We start from the raw sequence: 20,652 nt of genomic DNA, 5'->3' as shown, positions 1-20,652 counted from the left end.
AAATCAAGAGATCGACTCACACAGTTAATCTGGGTAGCCACAAATATGATTCAGGAGAATGCCAGGCAAGTCAGTAGTAACCAAATGATAGCATATGATGTTAGGATAATATATGTTCTAGTGGCTGTGCTCCCTGTCTTCATGTGTTTCTATTCCTATAATATATATTTTTATTCTCTTCTCATTCCATCTTCACTCACTTTTTCTTTCTCTAAAGCAATATAGTCAGCAAATTACCTGCTTTCTACCTACCTTGTATAAAATTTGAAATGAAACTCACAGGAAATGACAGAAGCCAAGATACCATCTGTTTCAGGTTTAGTAGCATATAGATGAAATTTTAAGCAAGGAACAGCTGAATTTCCCCATCAGAATATTACACAGTACAATGGAGACCGTTAAGGATCATGCAGTAGCAGCAGCAGCCAAAAAAAACTTATTGAGAAGATGCCACTGAAACAAAATGCACATCTGGCATAGGCAGAAAAAGAGTGCAAATACTACTGTAATCTGTAATGAAAAGATCCCCTGAAATGTTATGGGTCATTTTCTCATTAAGAAAATCTGGACCATTTGTAACCAGTCAGAATAAGTATTCTTTGTGTTCTGGAAAACATTAACAGAATATGTTCAGCCTGCTAATGGAACTGTCCTCTGCATGTTTCTGCAGGATGAGCATCGTGTGAATTCACAGCCATCAAACCAATGGGCATGTGGCATACTGGACTGGAAAGTAAATCTCCTAGGTTTTGTTCCCAGTCAGATCACTCTCAATTTGCGTGGCCCAGTGCAAACCTTTAACTCTTTGTGGGTAAATTTTTTTCTCTTTTTTAAATTGATATTCTATTTTTTTACATTTCTTTTTTATTGGGTTTTTATTTACATTTCAAATGTTATCCCCTTTGGGAAAACATATGCACCCTTTGTTGAGGCAGCCTTAAGGAGATTCCTGAGGAGGGAGGTTAATGATCTGAGTCTGAAGTGCATCTAAGTGAACGGTGATGAGGCAGCAAGGGTAAGTATCAGCGTTCAGGTTTTGTTGAAGGTTGAAGTCATAACTAAAGTGAAGTCATTTTAGCAGACTTGAAACTAAAAAGTCAATAATAGCACATCAAGTACAGAAGGTGAGTGGTTGGTAGCAGCAGGAAACAGTAGACCAAGTGGAGAGCATTCATGAGTTTGGTTGCTTCAAGATTTCAGCTGGAGCTATCCAGTAAGGCTATCCCTCTGAAAGTCCTGATGGTACCTGAATGGATCTCAAGTATGTGATAGCAAAGATTCCTGAATCTCTGTTTCTCAACCATTTGAAGAAATTAATGCCAACCAATGTTTCTCTAGGTTTTCTACATAGCAAAGCTAAGCTAAGCTTAGCCCCAGTATGGAGAGCAAAAGGGATTTCAGTGCCTAGACAGCAAACATGAGCCTCTCTTTCGCCAGGACAGCTGGCGTTTTATTCTTAAAGTTTCACAATAACCAACCACCCAATGCACTCGCAATTATCTTACTTGCCATGTATACAAAGAGGTATTGTCTATATCTTGGAGTTTGGCTTGGGAAAGTTCCAGAAAGATGAAAATATGAACTCTGTGAAATGTTTCCAAACCATAAATGGATTTCCTCTCAGATGGAACTAAAGGATGGAGGAGGAGAAAAGAAAGGATTATTTTAACTGAACCTAAATAGTGGAAGATTACTGATTAGAGCCCAGTTGCACAGAGGTAAAGCTGATAATTGCTTCATGCTGAGACCCTGAGGAATGTCGATGATTTCAAATGTCTTTCAACACACATGGATTTTACTATGGAATTTTTGACTATTAAGGAACCCACAAGCCTACAGAATTATAAGAGAAAAGACCTGTGGGAGGAGAGTTGCGAATTCTGCTTCCAAGCAGACATTTTGCCAGAAGTACTTGAAATACTTTGGAAGTGATTTTAATTTTAAAATACTTGCAAAATTAAGAGGCATGCATCCAAGTTGTCAGTAAGAGAACTATTAATGAACAGCTAACATTGAGGTGGTTCGTTACTGAGCTCTTATTAAAAAGGACCAGTGATGTGTTCTGAAGCCTTTAGAAAACTGTTTGCCAACAGAGACAGAAGTGGAATGAACTTACACACTGACAAGAAATACATAGATAATCAGAAGCATGTTGGAACCTGGGAGAAAATAGTTGGAATTCTAAAAATAAAATTGGTGGACCCGATTGGCACAGTTACTTGATAAAAGGTGTATATGAATGTATCTGTGCACCCAGTACACGACTTTATCCACTTTCTTTCTGTTTCCCTATTCAAAATCTGTTTTATAACCTCATGACATTGACCTTCCCCAGGGAGCAAATTAGAAATGCAGGATTTAAGGCATCATCTAAAACCTTCTAAATGTGGACCTTACAATTTCCAGGCTTTTCAGTTGGTTGACATGCACATTAAAATGTGGGAAGTACTAGCTAGACTCCTTTGTTTATAAAACTGTAAAGACTCAGCCATATGCATACTCACTGAGCAAATAATGGAAAGATGCATTTACCTGCTCATAAAGACATTCTCAAAGACAATCTAAGTGTGCACATAAGTTTTTTAAGATAATAAAACAAGTTAACTGCTATTATATAACATGTGATGAATCAGGAAGTAGCATGTTACATAGAAATCAGAAGATTTCTAATTGCTATATAAACCCCATTCACTCACAAATCCATTAGAGCATGCCATACAAATTAGTACCCTTTTTTTGTATTAGTTCAGCCAGTTTATAGCTGATATTTCTGACTCTGGTCTTCCTCATTCCATGCTGTCTTTGATAGTTACCTTGGGCTTCAAACTGACTTATTTAAGAATTAAGAAGATATACTTATTCTCAATCAACCAATTAATTATTTTCAATATTTAAGAATTAAGAAGATATACTTATTCTCAATCAACCAATTAATTATTTTCAATATTTTAGTGGCACTAAGGCCACATGGTCCATATGTAATTAGAAGGATCAAGCCTTGTGCTATGTGAATGATGGTATGTTCATATGTTATTTGTATGTGAGCTGGAGGCTGAGTGAGGAAATTTCACTCTCAGAGTAAGTGGCGGGTCACCATTCAATCTGCTAAAACATGCACAGTATTCTTCTATTACACACATTTCAGAACTACTGTTGCTCCAGCCTTTGTGTTTTAGTACTCCTAATTCACTCTCTCCTCCATGTCCTTGCACCTTCAACTGTGGACTGAAAATTATACCATCCCCTTCCATGTTTTACAGGTTTAAAGTCATGTAATTGAATATCCCCCTCCAGCTTGCAGTCAGGAGACATCTTGGTCAATAAGTCAGTTGACTGATCAACCCCTTCATATATCTTATGAATTCTATCTCTCTAGAGAATATTGACTAAAGATCTTTTTTTAAAAACTAAATATTTCATTCATCTACATGTAACTTGCTATTGGGTCTCTATTGCCCACAGAGTTAAATTTAAGTATCTTACCTGCCTTAAAAAGACCCCTGAAAATGAAAACCAAGACATTCTTAATCTAATTTTCTATGATCATCATTTTTTATTTCTCTAGCTCACCATATTTTATGCCACAATTACACATAACCATTTTCCTTTTCTGTTAAAGCTAGTGAGTTAATAAACCCAGGTGTAGCTATGAATTAGATACACAGCCTTCCTGACTGTTGTTTATAACTACAGACTTTATAGAAGTTCAGTTAACAATAAGATGCCATTGTATTATTCTCAATGCTAGTTAATACATTAATTTCTTATCTATTAAAAACCACATACCATCTACACTCATCAGCATGTACTTGTAACTTATTAATATTTTTCACTATACTAGCTATTAATCTTTACAAAAAAATTAAGGTTATATGTTGGGAATAATTTGGTAGAAAGCAAAGGCTTTTTGAATGGCAAAATATTTTGATGCTTAATGTATTAGACATTTCTATTTTTAGTGTTAACTTTATTGGATTCAGTCATATGTAAAGTAAACTTAGAACATATTGTCCAATTTTAAGTCCTTTTGTTCATCATGTATAATACAAGATATAATAAATAATACCTACATTTTATATTTAGAATATATTTTATGAACTCGTCATTGATATAATAAACATGCAATCATAATAAAACAAAAATGAAGTCTTAAAAATAGTTCAGTCAATAAAATGTATATAAAATTATTTATTCCTATACATTACTGACAAGATTCTAGAATCAAGTATCTATATTTTAAGTTAGCATTCTCATTTATATATATTTATATTTTATGTACATTATATATAAAAATATATATATTATATTTTATATATTTATATATATAAATATATAGTGATTAGGTATTAAATATCTCATAATGATATTTGTGTAATCCTTCCAAATTTTTCATGTTATTATTCCCTCCAATAAATACAGTTATGTTTCCTACAGTGAAAGATAAGTGAAGCATAAGAAACTAATAATTTTAAGTGTGCTTGCGTATAAAGTCCTGAAAATATGGTTGTAAATCATCCTTTTTAGTTCCAAGATATAACTTGATTGATTCTAAACTAAAAATTCCTAATATGAAATAATAAATGACAGTTTTTTGATGAAATATTGAGAATGATAAAATTGTGTGACAAAGAGGGAAAGAAGGTCTATTAAAGGAATACTTGGGGGAGCTGTCTGGTAGCACAGAGAGCAATCACTCAAGATTGGAAGAAGTTCAAGAACTTCAACTTAGTGTTTTCAAGGAGAAAAAGTCAAATTGATAGATTTTTTTATAACATTTATAAGATACTAGTAGTGGTATTAAAGATAATGAAAGCATTATCACTGAATTGTATGTGGCCCTACTATCTATCTATCTAAAATTTAATATATTACTATTATTAATATTAAATAATAGTAAAATATGTCACAAATTACTAATATTATACTAGTAATTATTAGTTGCAGTACACTAACATAATTATAATATACAAAATATTATTAATAATATACTGTTAATCACTAATATTAACATACATTGGTATTATATATTATATACAAAATGCTATTATTAATACAACCTAAATATAAGAGAGTATTATTTTGGAAAGAATCAGTATAAATTTGTATGTTTATTAGGAAGTGAGTGGGGCTTGAGAGAAAGTCAAATTCCCTCACCTTTATCAGATTCTATATGCTATTGACTACTAGGTAACAAGGTATACCAACAAAAAGTACTTATTACCTTACACCATTTTTTTCATGAGATGACTTTGGGAACAAGATGTGTCATAAACGGTGAAGTTAAAAGAATATCCAGGAATTAAAAGGCCATAAAATTAATTTTAAGCATCTTATCCACAAGGATAACCAGGACAAACTTTTTAATTTCTATTTCATTAGTGTAGCTATCCATAAAATAGCCGATATGTGTCCTACTCTTCAACAAAAGTATTGTAGGTGCATGTACCACTCCATAGAGCTGCTTGCTTAGTCTTATAGCATTGAAGCTGCCTTCTTCCAGAATAATGGGCCAGAAGAAAACAGAGGAGATAAGTGTGCTCTGTAGCCTAGGTGTAATCATTACCAGAACATTCTATCAAGTACATGTCATTGTTAGGCAATCTGAGAGGAAACTGTACAAGGTTAACCAGTATTGGGAATCACTGTGGCTATTTTAAAAGATAACTAATACTATACAAAAGTTTGCGTAAATATTCTCTTTTGATTGTTAGTTAATAAACACTTAACTTACTTAACAGAGTGTTAACTGATAAAAAGAACATTTCTTTCAGTGGTGGGGAGGGAATATTGTAGATGAGAGTAAATGCTGAATTTTCAATCTTAATTTGGTAGAACTACTGATTTTAAATTACATGTATTTTCAACTTACTCAAAAAGAATCTGATAAAATTAAAGTTTAAATAATATAAGATGAAAATGTGTGCAACAGAAATCAGATGCTATACCTTCAGATAAAGATGAAACTAATGGCATATTTGTTCTTCTGCAGTGCTTTTGCTTATGCCACAGGCTTCTAACTAAAACTTTCTTCAAATATTTATTTAATGTGTGCATTCCTGTATGTATATGAGCACAAGTGTACAAATGTCTGTAGAAGCCAAAGCGGGCATCAGATAACTTGGTGCTGAAGTTACAGCTGGTTATGAGCCCCCTCATGTGCGTACTAGGAGCTGAATTCAAGTCTTCTGCAAGAGAATCAAGTGATTTTATCCATTGAACTATCTCCCAGGTCCCCCTGACTGAACTCTTTAAGTTCCAGAAGTCTTATATCTAGAATAAACTTTATGTATTTTAAATTAACCTCATCTCTCTTCCTTGACCAAGTTGTCTTGGAACCATTTTCATCTTCAAGTTCAGTCATCTAAATGGGGTTCTGTTACTTTGAAGCCCATAACAAAGTTAGGCTGCTTTAATTCCTCAATTTTCTAACACACTTTACAACTGCACATATACTTTCTGTGTCTGAAAAACAAACTAAATGATTTTAAATATCCAAAACATCTAATAAGTCAAGCAGAGCCCCCAAAAGAGGACTAGCTTTCTAGATCCATGAACTGTGTTAATCTTGAAGAAACACAAACATGGAGACTCTTCAAACAGCTAACACATTGGTGATACTACAAACAAATAGCAATAAAACAGCTAGTTGGTGAGCTGTGTTGGATTTTACTAGCAAGTCTGTGCATATAGTGGGTGTATGTACTTGAAATAGTATATGACTTAATTATTATCATCTGTTTCTGAGGAATATGCCTAGTTACACTCATAGTAGAAAATCAATTTGGATTTATAATATACTAGTTATAGTTAATAAAATACATGTTAAAGCATAGATGCTTTAAAACTAAAAAGTCAGAGTTAGGTGATGCTTTGGGGTATACAATGTAGGAAAAAAAAACTGCTGTCAAGACTGCTTAGGTACACAGTAGACCTATAGAAATAGGGAACCTTGAAGTTCTTCTCTAGTTAATGTAAGATAAAGGCAATGTCAGAAAGGAATAATAACACAAGCTTGACAGGGTAGATTTATTCTCTTTGTGCCAAGGACCTATCACAATGGCCTTAATAGAGCAACTATCTATGTAGTGGTCTGGGAGACAGATTGTTAACATACTAACTTGTGGGGTTATTTCAGACTTTGTCTATAGTAGGTATCCAAAATATGTTTTTTAAATTTGATAAGTAAGCAAACATTATGTCAAGATAGCCCTTTTCTAATCTAGGACCTGGGCACACATCCAGAATAAACTTGGGCTCTCCAAAAGCCATCTGCACTCTGGCCAGAGTCATCAATTCTCTCAAGTCCTTTCTCTGTGAATAAGATTTGGACAAACTTTGTGGGAAAATCTGATTAACTGCCCAACAAAACTTAGAAATGCACACACAGTAGAGTGGTTTCAGATGTACATTATATAACACAAAATCCATTACCTACTACCCACAGATGCCAAGACTAGAGGTGTGCAACCTGGTGGTTGTGGTAGAGTGATGGACAAACATTGAAATGCCAGTAAAATATTTCAATCCATATATTTGATTGTAAGATTTCTTGTAACTGGCATGTATGAAAAAGTCTATCAAAATAAAATTACATATAATGGGTTAATATTTTGAGAATAATAAGCTAAAATGATGGTTATTGTGATGGAAAATAACTCTCTCACAAAGCCTTTCTGCCATAATAGCTTCAAGGAAAACCATTGGTACTGTATTAAATGATACCACTTTAGGTAGGAGGATGGAAGAGAAATTCCAGATAAATGAGTGTTGAATGAAAAGAGATTGGATTAACCTGTGAAGATGTGAAGATATTCTATTCTTTCTTTTGGTAATAATCAAACTTTTGTTTTCTCCTTCCTTGACTACATAGCAGGATATAAGAGAAAGCTTAGGATATAGGAGAAAGCTTAGGGATTGCCAGGTTTGTGAATAACCATGTGAATATTTTCAAATATGTGATAGAGACTTACAAAAGATTAAACTGTAAGATTAAAGTGTAAACTGTCTAGGAGTTTTCTCTAGATAACAAAAAGCCCTATATTTGGACTTTATTTGTCTTAGCCTCTTTACATATTTCTGTCAGTGACTTGTGTTGGCTTTATGCAGTGGGTGTGAGGTCATAACTGATAAGGGAATGGTGCCATTTTAATTATTCTGGAGATATTATTAAAGCTGTGGTCAAGGTTAATATTTGCTGTTTTCCACCATCTGTCTCAGCATGAAGAGTTTATTTCCTAAAGAATATAGAAGGAACTTCCATTCTCCTCAAAAATACTAGATTGTTTTTCTGTTATAACATTGGAAACCTTGAAAACAGAACTCCTTTTCTACTTCAGTCAACAGGACCCTACAGCCATGACTAATGAAGCCATCTTTCCTTTAACATTGCATCTTAGACACCACACTTAAATATCTTTAGTGTTTTATATGTTTTATTATTTGTGATTTGAGTTTCCATGATTTTTTAAACTATTGCTTTTTATAAATAGTACTCTTATTTACTTTTACATATTACCAAGTATTCTTAACACTAATAAATAATGGCAGAAATAAGAGTTCCTGTGGCATATTGAGACTTCCTATAGTGAGAATTAGATCTAAGATAAAATTTCATCATGACATATACTCTTATGGCTTTTTATATCTGTACAGTATTGCTTTAAAACTCTTGGTATTTAGGGAAATGACTATATGTATCCAGGTTTGCAAGCATAGAAGATTTCAGCATAGAATTCATAGCTCCATTTGTTAGAGGATTCATAGTATCCTGTTAATTTGATGCAAAGTGAAGTTTTCACAGGTAAATATCATCAGCTACTTAATAATTAGTATATGAAAACTTGGTCTTCAGTCCTTCCAAGAATACGAAAGATGACAACAGCATTTAAAAAATATTGTATTATCTTCTCTTTAACTTTTGTTTATAGTCTCCTTTTTTTCTTTTTTGATAAATTGGATTTTTTATTTACATTTCAAATATCATCGCCTTTCCCAATTTCCCATCCATAAACCCCCTATCACATGTCCCATGTCCCAACTTCTATGAGGGTGTTCCTCCCACCTATCCATCCACCCCTTACCACCTACTAGCTCTGTCGTTCCCCTACACTGGGGGTCCAGCCTTGGCAGGGCTAAGGGCTTCTCCTCCCTTTGGCGCCCAACAAGGCCATCCTCTGCTACATTTGCAGGTGGAGACATGGGTCTGTCCATGTGGACTCTTTGGGTGGTGGTTTAGTTCCTGGGAGCTCTGGTTGATTGACATTGTTCTTCTTATAGGGTTGTAAACCCCTTCAGCTCCCTCAATCCTTTCTCTAACTCCTCCCATAAGAATCCCATTCTCAGTTCAATGGTTGGCTTCGAGCATCCACCTCTGTATTTGTCATGCTCTGGCACAGCCTCTTCGGAGACAGCAATATCAGGACTCTATCAGCATGTCCTTCTTGACATCAGCAATATTGTCAGGGTTTTGTGGATGTATGTATATGGGCTGGATCCCCAGGTGGGGCAGGCTCTGAATGGCCATTCCTTCAGTCTCTGCTCTAAACTTTGTCTCCATATCTTCTCCTACAAATATATATTATTCCCCCTTCTAAGAAGAACTAAAGCCTCCAAACTTTTGTTGTCGTTCCTTTTGAGCTTCATGTGGTCTATGGATTGTATCTTGGATAATCAAACTCAAGGTATCAAGCTTTGCAGTACAAAGATTTACCTACTAAGCCATCTCTCAGGCCTAAGATCATTTTCTAAGTTATTCATATGATGAGTGCAGGAATAAAAAATAAAAAGTGAACACTTGAAAAATTGAACAAGGTAATTCACAATTAAATATGATATCATTAAGTACTATAAGAAATCATGTATAATTTTTAAATAGAAGAAAATCAACAAATATTAAAAATAACTAGCGATTTTCTTCCCATAAAATAAAATCAATCATAATAAAAGTGAAATTAAGTAGAGTTTCAAAATAGGAGTTCTCCAAAAATCACATAGAAAATAAGCAGGAACAAAATAAAAGCTAGTATTTTTATGGGACAGGAGTAGGTATGGCCAAGAAATGGAGTTTATCATGAAGATTGAACATGAAAATTAAATGTTGTCAAAGTAAGGAGCTCAATTTGTAAGTGTTGAGTTTGAAATGATTTCTAATTGGAAGTGTCAAGTTGGAGAGTTGGAGGCATTGTTCTGGGAATTGAGTAATGGTCAGGATTTTTTTTTCATCAGTGCAGATGTGGGGAGAACAGAGAATAAACTGTAGGTTCAGTTCTATCCAACAATCAATCAACACCAGAGAATAAGTTAATATGAATAAGTTAGTATATCTTTTTAGGCTGAGCAAGGAGTCAAGCATGAAATTAAGACTGCACTGATGGAAGGAAAGATTTGACTTAACTATGAGAAGAGGGGCAAAACCAGACTGGACTCTGTCACTTGAGGTGGTTGTTGCCACGTCTATATGAGCAGTTAGAGAAAAATATTGACAGTAACAAACATGCCATCCTATAGGATTTAGTATGCTATGATTACAGCAAAGAATACCAAGCTTCCAAACATATTCTTAGAAGACTATAAATACAGATCTTTAAAATAGAAGTGCTAGTAAAATCCTTGAAACTGTACAGATTCAAAAGGGGCAGTGAAGAGTGTTCTATACAGAAAAAGTTAGTGATAAAGGAAAAGTCAGGGGAAAAAAAAGGAAAACCCATGAATAGTCATGTGAGAAGAAACAAGAAAGCATTTAACTTGATGGGACTGCATAGCTCATTAAATTTCATCTTATTTGCATTTGAAGATCTTATCAAGTGTTTCAATATAGCATAGAGAGCTCAAGTACATCAATATAACATAGTGAGCTTGGTGTGGCTGGTCTATTTTATGTCAGTCTGGTGTTTTAAAGCTATAGATCAGGCTTGAATCTTGAAGAAACATCAAGATTCTGCTCACTACTTATCTTCCCCTTTCTACTATGCTGATGCAAATTCTTAAAGTTAATATCCTATTAAAATAGAAAAGAAATATAAGTCAAATACATACAAATGACCAATGTTAAGAAGCATTTATGCTGGCTCCTCTTTACCTGTCCAGTCTGTTAGTCTGTCTTTTTATTGGGGAATTGAGTCCATTGATGTTAAGAGATATTAAGGAATAGTGATTGCTGTTTCCTGTTATTTTTGTTATTAGAAGTGGAACTGTGTGTGCATGCTTCTCTTCTTTTGGATTTGTTGCACGTCTTTTTCAAGGGTATAATTTCCCTCTTTGTGTTGGAATTTTCTATATATTATCCTTTGCAGGGATGGATTTGTGGAAAGATATTGTGTAAATTTGGTTTTGTTATGGAATATCTTGGTTTCTTCATCTATGTTGTTTGAGAGTTTTGCTTGCTAGTGTATCCTGAGCTAGAATTTGTGTTCTCTTAGGATCTGTATGATATTTACCCAGGATCTTCTAGATTTCATAGTCTCTGTTTAGCAGAGGATGGCTTTGTTGGACACCAATGGGAGGAGAAGACCTTAGTCCTGCCAAGGCTGGACCACTCCCCCACAATGTAGGGGAATGTCAGGGTGGGAAGGTGGGAAGGAGTGGGTGGATGAGGAGGGGGACACCCTCATAGAAGAAGGAGGAGAAGGTATTGGATAGGGGTTTATGGACAGGAAATCAGGAAAGGGGATAACATTTGAAATGTAAATAAAAAAAATCCAATAAAAAAAAGCCAAGGCCACAATAAAAAAAGAAGCATTTGTGATGCCTAAATCAGCATCTTATTTATTTTCACTAATAAAACTGATATTATGACTCTATTTAGTTACATTATTATTATTATTATTATTATTATTATTATTATTATTATTATTTTACAATCTGACCATTGCCCCCTTTCCAGTCTCTCTTTCACAGTTCCTCATCACATTCCTCTTCCCCTTTGTCTCCAAGAGGATGCCCCCCCACCTCTAGGCCTCTTTGCTTTCTGTTGCCTCAATTCTCAAGGATCAGGTGCATCTTTCTTCCACTGAGGCCAGACCAGGCAATGCGCAGCTATATATGTGTCAAGGGCCTCAGACCATCTCCTGTATGTTGCTTCTTTGGTGGCTTAGTGTCTGGGGTACCATTTAGTTGAGACTGCTGGTCTTCCTATGGGTAAACCTCCTCTTCTGTGTCTTTCATCCTTATCCTAATTCAACCACTGGGATGCCCAACTTCATTCCAATTGTTGGATGTAAGTATCTGCATCTGTCTCAGTCAAGTGATGGTTGAGTCTCTAAGAGGACAGCCATCCTAGGCTTCTGTCTGTAAGCACACCATAGCACCAGTGATAGTGTCAGGGTTTGGTGTATCCATGAGATAGATCCCAAGTGGAGCCAGTCATAGGAACAACTTTCTCCCATTTCTTCTCCATTTTTGTTCCTGCACTTCCTTTAAGACAGGATCACACTGTGCCAAAAATTTTGACTGGGTTGGTAATACCATTCCTCTCTTAAAGCCCTGTTTATCTACTGGAGGTGGACTCTATCCCTCTTTCTACTGTTGAGTATTTCATCTAAGGTCACTCCCATTGAGTCCTGAGAGTCTTTCATATCCTAAGTCTCTGGTACTTTCTAGGGGGTCTCCCCCTACCTCCCAGCTTCTGAGGCTGCATATTTCCATTCATTCTTCTGGCCCTCTGGTCTTCTCTCCTGTCCACCCTCCATAATGAATCCTGTTCTCCTTTTGCCCTCCTCCTGCCCTCTTCCACCTAAGTTCCTCCCTCCCTCTGCCTCCTGTGATTATTTTCTTCGCTCTTCTAGGTGGGATTGTAGCATGCTCACTTGTTCTTTCTGCATGTTAAAATTCTTAAATTCTGTGTGTTGGTATCCTAGGTATTCTGTACTTTCACTTCATACTCATCAAAGGAAACATCCACCAAGACAAAATCCCAATTCTGAACATCTATGCCCCAAATGCAAGGGCACCCACTTTCATAAAAGAAACTTTACTAAAGCTCAAAACACACATTGAACCCCACACAATAATAGTGGGAAACATTACCACCTCACTGTCACCAACTGATAGATCATTGAAGCAGAGACTAAACAGAGACACAGTAAAACTAATAGAGGTTATGAATCAAATGAATTTAACAGAACATAGTATCCTAAAATAAAAGAATATACCTTATTCTGAGCCCCTCATGGTACATTCTCCAAAATTGATCATATAATCAGTCACAAAATAGGCCGCAACAAATACAAAAAGATTGAAATAATCCGTTGCATCCTATCAGATCAGCATGGACTAAGACCAGATCTCAATGACAAAAACAGAAAGCCCACATACCCATGGAAACTGAACAACTCTCTTAACTTGATAAGGGAAGAAATAAAGAAATAAAAGACTTTCTAGAATTCAATTAAAACAAAGGGACAGCATATCTAAATTTATAGGACACAATGAAAGCAGCATTAAGAGGAAAATTCATAGCACTAAATGCCCTCATAAAGAAACTGGAGAGATCCTACACTAACAACTTCACACACACAAAAACCCAAAGAGGAGTAGACAACAGGAAATAATCAAACCAGAGCAGAAATCAACCAGTTAGAAACAAAGAAAATGATACAACGATCAACAAAGTCAAAAGTTGGTTATTTGATGAAATCAGCAGGATAGATAAACCCTTAGCCAAACTAATTCAAGGACACAGAAACAATATCCAAATTAAAAAAATCAGAAATGACAAAGGAGACATAACAACAGAAACTGAGGAAATTCAAAAGAAATCATCAGATCTTATTACAAAAACCTTCACTCAACAAAACTGGAAAATCTAGATGGAATGGGTGACTTTTTTTGACAGATACCATGTACCAAAGTTAAATCAAGGACAGGTAAACTATCTAAATAGCTCCATATCTCCAAAGGAAATAGAAGTCAGTAAAACCCTCCCAACCAGAAAAAGATCAAGACCAGATGGCTTTAATGCAGAATTCTACCAGAATTCAAAGAAAAGCTAATACCAACACTCCTCATACTATGCTGCTATATAATAAAAGCAGAAGGAACACTACCTAACTTATTCTGTCAAACCAATTTCTCTGATACCTAAACTACACAAAGACCCAACAAAGAAAGAGAACTTCAGGCCAATTTCACTTATTAACATCAATGCAAAAATAGTTACACCTTCAATGCTAAGATAATCTTCCCTCAAGGGTCTCTCACTTTTCACCCTACCTCAGCTTGAGCTCACTTTCTCCCACAATTCCCTTTAAGCAGAGGAACTGAGGGCTTAAGCACTTGCAGAATCATCAAGAATGATTAGCACATTACTGGTTCAGACCTGTTGTTGTTGGGTGGTGGTGTTTTGACAGCCCTTTAGTAGATTCTGGGACTCCATTTTATTACTTTTGTAGATGCTAGTGATCCAGTTGACCTAGGGACTAGGAGAACAACTATAAACTTTTATAAAGTTTATAAACTTTGTATAGTCATACCCATTGATTCCATGCTTGTTTTGTGTGCTAAGTAATAAGGTCAGGACAGTCTTGTCCACCTCTCAGTGAAAGGACATACTATTTGGTACAATAATAAAACTATGATGGATAAATGAAGTAGTTACCTTCATTTTATCTTGACTGTTTTTATTTAACTATGAGGCTATGTGTATGTATGTGGCTATGTGTAAGTTTCTGTGCCTCTCAGTGTATGTGTGTAGGTGTGTATATGTATGTGCACACAAATATGTGTGCATGAACCTGTATGGATGTAAATATCAGTATGTGTGTGTGCATGTGTATATGTGTTTCAGTATATGTCTGACCGTGTATGTGTATGTATGTCAGGATGTGAATGTACATGTATATGTGTATATATGACTTTGATGTGTGTGTGAAAAAAATGAGAGAATTAATATTTCTCCCTCTTTATGCTGAGAAGTGCTGCTTATTATTTTATTTAAAAACCCATATTCAAACTTACAATGTTGACATTTGCATACCTTGAAGACATACTTGGAGATTTGTGACACTGAATTATTTCCACATTCTTCTACTCTAGTTTCTAGAAACTAAAGTTTATACATTGCACTAGTTACTTTTCTGTTTCTATAATAAACATTACTACCAAACTGATAGAAGAAAGTATTTAGTTGGACTAATGGTTCTGAAATAACACGAGTTCACCATGGCAGGGAAGCATGACAACAGGCAACAGACATTGTGATAGGAACAGGAAGCTAAGAGTGCATATCTTCAAATGCAAGAAGAAAGCATGAAGAGGAAATGGGGTGTGAGTAGAAATACCCAAAGCCTGTTCCCAGTGACATACTTTTCTCAACAAGGACCTACCAGACAAGCATTCCCTAACTTTCCCAAATAGCACCCATAACTAGGGACCTGGTGAGTATCTCCACACACATCTCCTCTTGTTGGAACAGTTTTCAAAGACTGTTTCCTAACACCTTGAACTTTATCTGTGCCTTAAATCTCTGCCTTTGGGTATCTCAATGTTTCCTTTGTTATGAATTTCTCACTCAGTTCACAAGCTCATAAGCCACACTGTAGGATATATTATTTGAATAACTAACTTCAAAAATAAGATCACATGAATTATCTGTTCTATACTTAACAAAATACTTTCTTTCAATATCTATATCATTGTTGGTTTCCTATTCATTCTTGACTACAGCACATACCAAACCTACCAACTTCTCCACAAAAAAAAACTACTTATCCCTCAAACTGAACTTTCTTCACGTCCTCATGGGTACTTATGATGATGTGGATGATCATGTAAGTGCATAACAAATGAACACTGTGACTTCAACTTTTCTAATGCTTGTGTAACCAACAGACATGAACAGAATCTCTAAAATGACTTTCTAGCTTCTTTCTTCTCTAAAATTTCAAGAGATTCCCCACTCCATGGATGGATATCCTTTGTTATTAATAATGTTATCAACTAGTTTTCACTGATATTCACATCACGTTAACATGAACTGAAGCTCAATTTTCACTGCAATCTCAGCACCTCTGCTAGTTACGCGATGTCAGTGTCATGATCTCTCTCTCCTCTGTGCTGATCCTGTTTTCAGGCTTCTAAAACACTGTGATATATGGTCCAAGATGAGCCAGTGCACACCTATATTTATCTAAGTGATCTCACATCATTTTAGTTTATATTTGGTTAAACATTTTGTTCCCTATGGAGCACTTTTTGGGTTGCTTCTAGAAATTTGGAAAAAACTTGTCACAGTAATCAGGGAAGTAGGCTCAGATAAGAGTATGCACATTTGGGCTAATACAAAGCTCAATATAAACTCAGCCTAGGAATGCAGTGGCATTCCTTTTATCTTAGTCATCCTGTTAATCCCATAGAAACAGCAACCAGGGGGCTTTGTTTACTGCTTTGTGTGACCTTTTTGTTTATTACCTTGTTTTATTACACTGTCTTTGATCTAAGAACTGGTTCTGCTTTGTGCAAGTAACTAGAAAGGTATAAAAGCTGACTGAGAAAAAATAGACACTGCTCCCACTCCGGCCCCCACTTCAGCCTCAGCACTAGCCAGAGTCATGTTATAGTGTAGTCTCTTTTTTTTTTAAATTTTTCCATTTTTTATTGGATATTTCTTTATTTACATTTCAAATGTTATCCCCTTTCCCGGTTTTCTGTCCATAAGCCCCCATTCCTTCTCCCTCCCCTTCTTCTATCAGGGTTGTTACCCTTCCCATCCACCTCCCTTACTGCTGCCCCCCACATTCCCTTACACTGGGTGTCCAACCTTTGCAGGACCAAGGGCTTCTCTTTCCATTGGTGCCCAACAAGGCTATACTCTTCTACATATGTAACTGGAGCCATGGCTAAGTCCATGTATAGTCTTTGGGTAGTGGTCTAGTCCCTGGAAGATCTGGTTGTTTGACATTGTTGTTCTTATGGGGTTACAAGCCCCTTCAGCTCTTTGAATCCTTTCTCTAATTCCTCCAACAGGGATCCCATTCTCAGTTCAGTGGTTTGCTGCTAGCATTCACCTCTGTATCTGTCATGTTCTGACTGTGTCTCTCAGGATAGATCTATATCCGATTCCTGTCAGCATGCACTTCTTAGCTTCAACCATCTTATCTAGTTTTGGTGGCTGTATATATAGGGGCCACATGTGGATGCGGGCTCTGAATGGCTATTCCTTCAGTCTATGCTCCAAACTTTGCCTCCATATCCTCTCCTAAAAATAATTTTGTTCCCCCTTTTAAGAAGGACTGAAACATCCTCAATTTGGTCATTCTTCTTCCTGAGCTTCATGTGGTCCATGGATTGCATCTTGGGTAATTCAAGCTTTTGGTCTAATATCCACTTATCGGTGAGTGCATACCATGTATGGTTTTCTGTGATTGAGTTACCTCACTCAGGATTATATTTTCTAGGGCTAAAGAGATGGCTCAGACATTAAAGTCTAAGCTCACAACCAAAAATAGTGTTGTCTGATTGTCTTTTTTTTCTTCAATCCTCACTCCCTCCCTTGAGACCCTATTGACTGACTAAGCAGGATTGGTCAGATGGCACCTCAATGTTGGAGTTCAAGTACAAGGAGTATAATGAAGGACACCACAGGAGAAGGAGTGCACACAAAGGAAAATAAATGGCAAAGGAAAATAAAGATTTGCGCCAGCAGCGAATAAACTTTGTAAAGGGGGATAAGGTAATGGTAGAATGTTTTTGTGTGTGTGCTTAGAGTTACGCTAAAATCTAGAGGAGCAAAGATAATTCACATAGATGGTTTTAGTCTTTGGACCTTGATTAGAGATAGTTTAAGCTATGGACAGGAGAGAGAGAATGGATTTCAGAAAAACAGTTGTTCCCCTTGTCCAGGATGTTTTGGCAAAAGAGAAGAAAGATGTGTAAGATGTGTGTGGCCACTTACATCTGATTGGTCTTAAATGTATAAATATGTTTTGCATATCTTGGTTATAGATTATTGGTTTATAAGTTATTGGGTATGATTAAAATTTTGTAACATTGGTAACAGAAAGTTGGCCTAAAACTGGTAACAGGGTTGGAGCCATTCTAGCAACAACGCATGGCATGAACCAACCTAGGAAAATAAGTCTCTATAACTACCTCTAAAATGGGGTAGTATTTTATGTAATTCTTGTCCTAGAAGCTAGACTTATAAAAGATAAGATTTAAAACAATGTCTCTTTTATGAGGTATTAAAAACTCCACCATCATGCTGGCAGTCAAGCTTTGTAACATGAAAATAATACACTTGGTATTGATTTTAGAGAGAATAGATTGCTTATACTGTTAAAAATTGCTTTTGCTTTCCAAAATTATGGTTATGCTCTAATATTGAAGAAAAAACCTTAAAAATTATAGTTAAACTGTCAATGTTTCATCAGCTGCAGTTTACAGTTCAATCACAAGCCCAAGATTTTAATTCACTCAAATTTGTAATTAAGAAAAAATCAAATGGAAATTATTGCAAGATTTATGAAACTATGGAATTTATAGGTGCATTACAACCTGGCTTACCTATTCCAGCTGCCATTGTTTTTATGCTATTCCTTTGCATCTTGATGATTGTAAAAGGTTTGTATTTAGTGTGCTTCCTTGTAATTTTAAAGAGCCCATGAAGTGATATTATTGGAAAGTTTTGCCTCAGGGAATAGCTAATATCCCTACAGTATGTCAAAATTTGTCACTGCTTCAAGACGAGTAAGGATTTTGTACTCTTCTATGTATATAATTCGTTAATTTTATTAGCTGATCTCTCTGAAGGAGTTTTACTACAGCTTTTTCCTCTTAAACAAGCTTTAAAATCTTTAGGATTAGTTTTAGCTCTAGAAAAGTTTCAAAGGCAATATCCTTTCCAATATTTGGGACATCAGTTATATCCTGAACAAATTGTGGCAAAGAAAATTCAAATAAGATAGTTTATTTATTTTAAATTATTTTCAAAAGTTGTTAGATGTTAATTGGCTAAGACCTCACCTTAAGCTCACCACAGGAGGTCTCAAGGGGATGCAAATCCTGGTTCCCCTTAACAATGAACTGCTAAGGAAAGAATAGATTTGCAGGAAATAGAGGAGGCTATTAGTCAGCAACAGATATATTATATAGACTATGACCATATGACCAGGTGGCTGTTTGCATTCAGCCTCAGCACTGGCTGGAATCATGTTATAATGTTGACTAATTGTCTTTTTCTTTTCAATCCTCACTCATTCCCTTGAGATCCTGTTGACTGACTGAGCTGGCTTGATCAGTTCCCCATCTGTACAATATATGTGTGAATCTTCTATGCCATAACCATACATCATGTGTGCCCAATGATTGTAAACTTTTCCATCTGCATAATACCCAGAAAAGCAATTTGTACACAGTATACATTCAACTTTAGTTAAGGAGGTATTCATTCACTAAAAGTTAGCAAGAATGCTTCTTGATAAGAATGAGTAATTACATATTGTTATGGAGGGATAATAGTGAGGGGGTGAGATCAATATTAGCGAATAAAGTAGTTTGCACAATAGGAGATGGAATACCCTACTCACTAAGCTTCATAATAGAGCATGTACTAAAAAGGTGGGTGCTTTACAAATCCCAGGAATCCAGACTACTAACACATAGGCCACTGAGTTTCCAACCAACCTTGATTCGAATTCTGCTCCATTCTTCTCTTGGAAGTGGACTCTGTCTTCATAAACTGTTCCTATAGTTATCTATATTCGTCAAGTTCTGATGTCTGCCTACAACACCTGGAACAGAAAAACACTTCTATAAAATCTTTGAACCATTAAAACCTATTATTTGTAGTTCTGAGAATCAAGCTCATGCCCTCACCCATTCCAGGCAAGCAGTAACCACTGACCTTCATCCTCAGCCCTATTATAAAAGTCACAGGAACATTTGAAGTCAAATAGGCCTACTCAAAACAAGATGGAAAATGTCTATGTGCGGTTGAAACAAAGAGAACAATTTCTCATTATTGTAATGGAAAATCTGTCCAATATAACTACGTTTTCTTGCAAGTTTCAGCTGTTCATTAGGCACTGTGTTTTAAAATTTAATTTGTACATACACCCATTACACTGTATAATCCTTTAACTCTTCCAGAATTATGTGCTTAGCTGTAAGGCTATATCTTCAGGCCAACTTGTCAAGGATCAGAAAAATAATAAATGGGTACTCAAAAATTGAAAACACTTATAACAAAAAGTTTTTCTTTCTAGAAGATAATAATAAATAATCTACAAGACCAGTTGTAGCTCTTTCTTTATTATTGGATGTAAGATGTCTTCAGTTTGCTCAAGAACTAGGCTTGTTTTTAGAATAATGATCCCTACTATCTTGGGAAGAATTGATGGGATCACCTGAAACACACAATCACACTATGGTGTGAGTCTAACTCATAGGCATCCCAGATCCTGCTATATCTGCAAATTATCTGCTTTCATTAAGCCAGTCCTTTTATTCTGATAAACAAGGAATAGTAATATTTCACCTGGCTACTGTGAGAATCAAAAGAAGTAATCTCCTGAAAGCATTTACCAGTTAAATATATGGAGAAAGAGATGAGGAGAGAAATGAAGAATATCCATTTTTATGAGACAAAAAAGCTATGTATTCTTAAATTTTTAAAATTTATAAACTGTGCACAGTTGAAGAGAAAATCATAAAGATCAT

The sequence above is a fragment of the Rattus rattus genome, chromosome 1 (assembly GCF_011064425.1).
Source record: "Rattus rattus isolate New Zealand chromosome 1, Rrattus_CSIRO_v1, whole genome shotgun sequence".
Taxonomy (NCBI): Eukaryota; Metazoa; Chordata; class Mammalia; order Rodentia; family Muridae; genus Rattus; species Rattus rattus.
Note: the sequence above shows the minus strand (reverse complement) of the source record.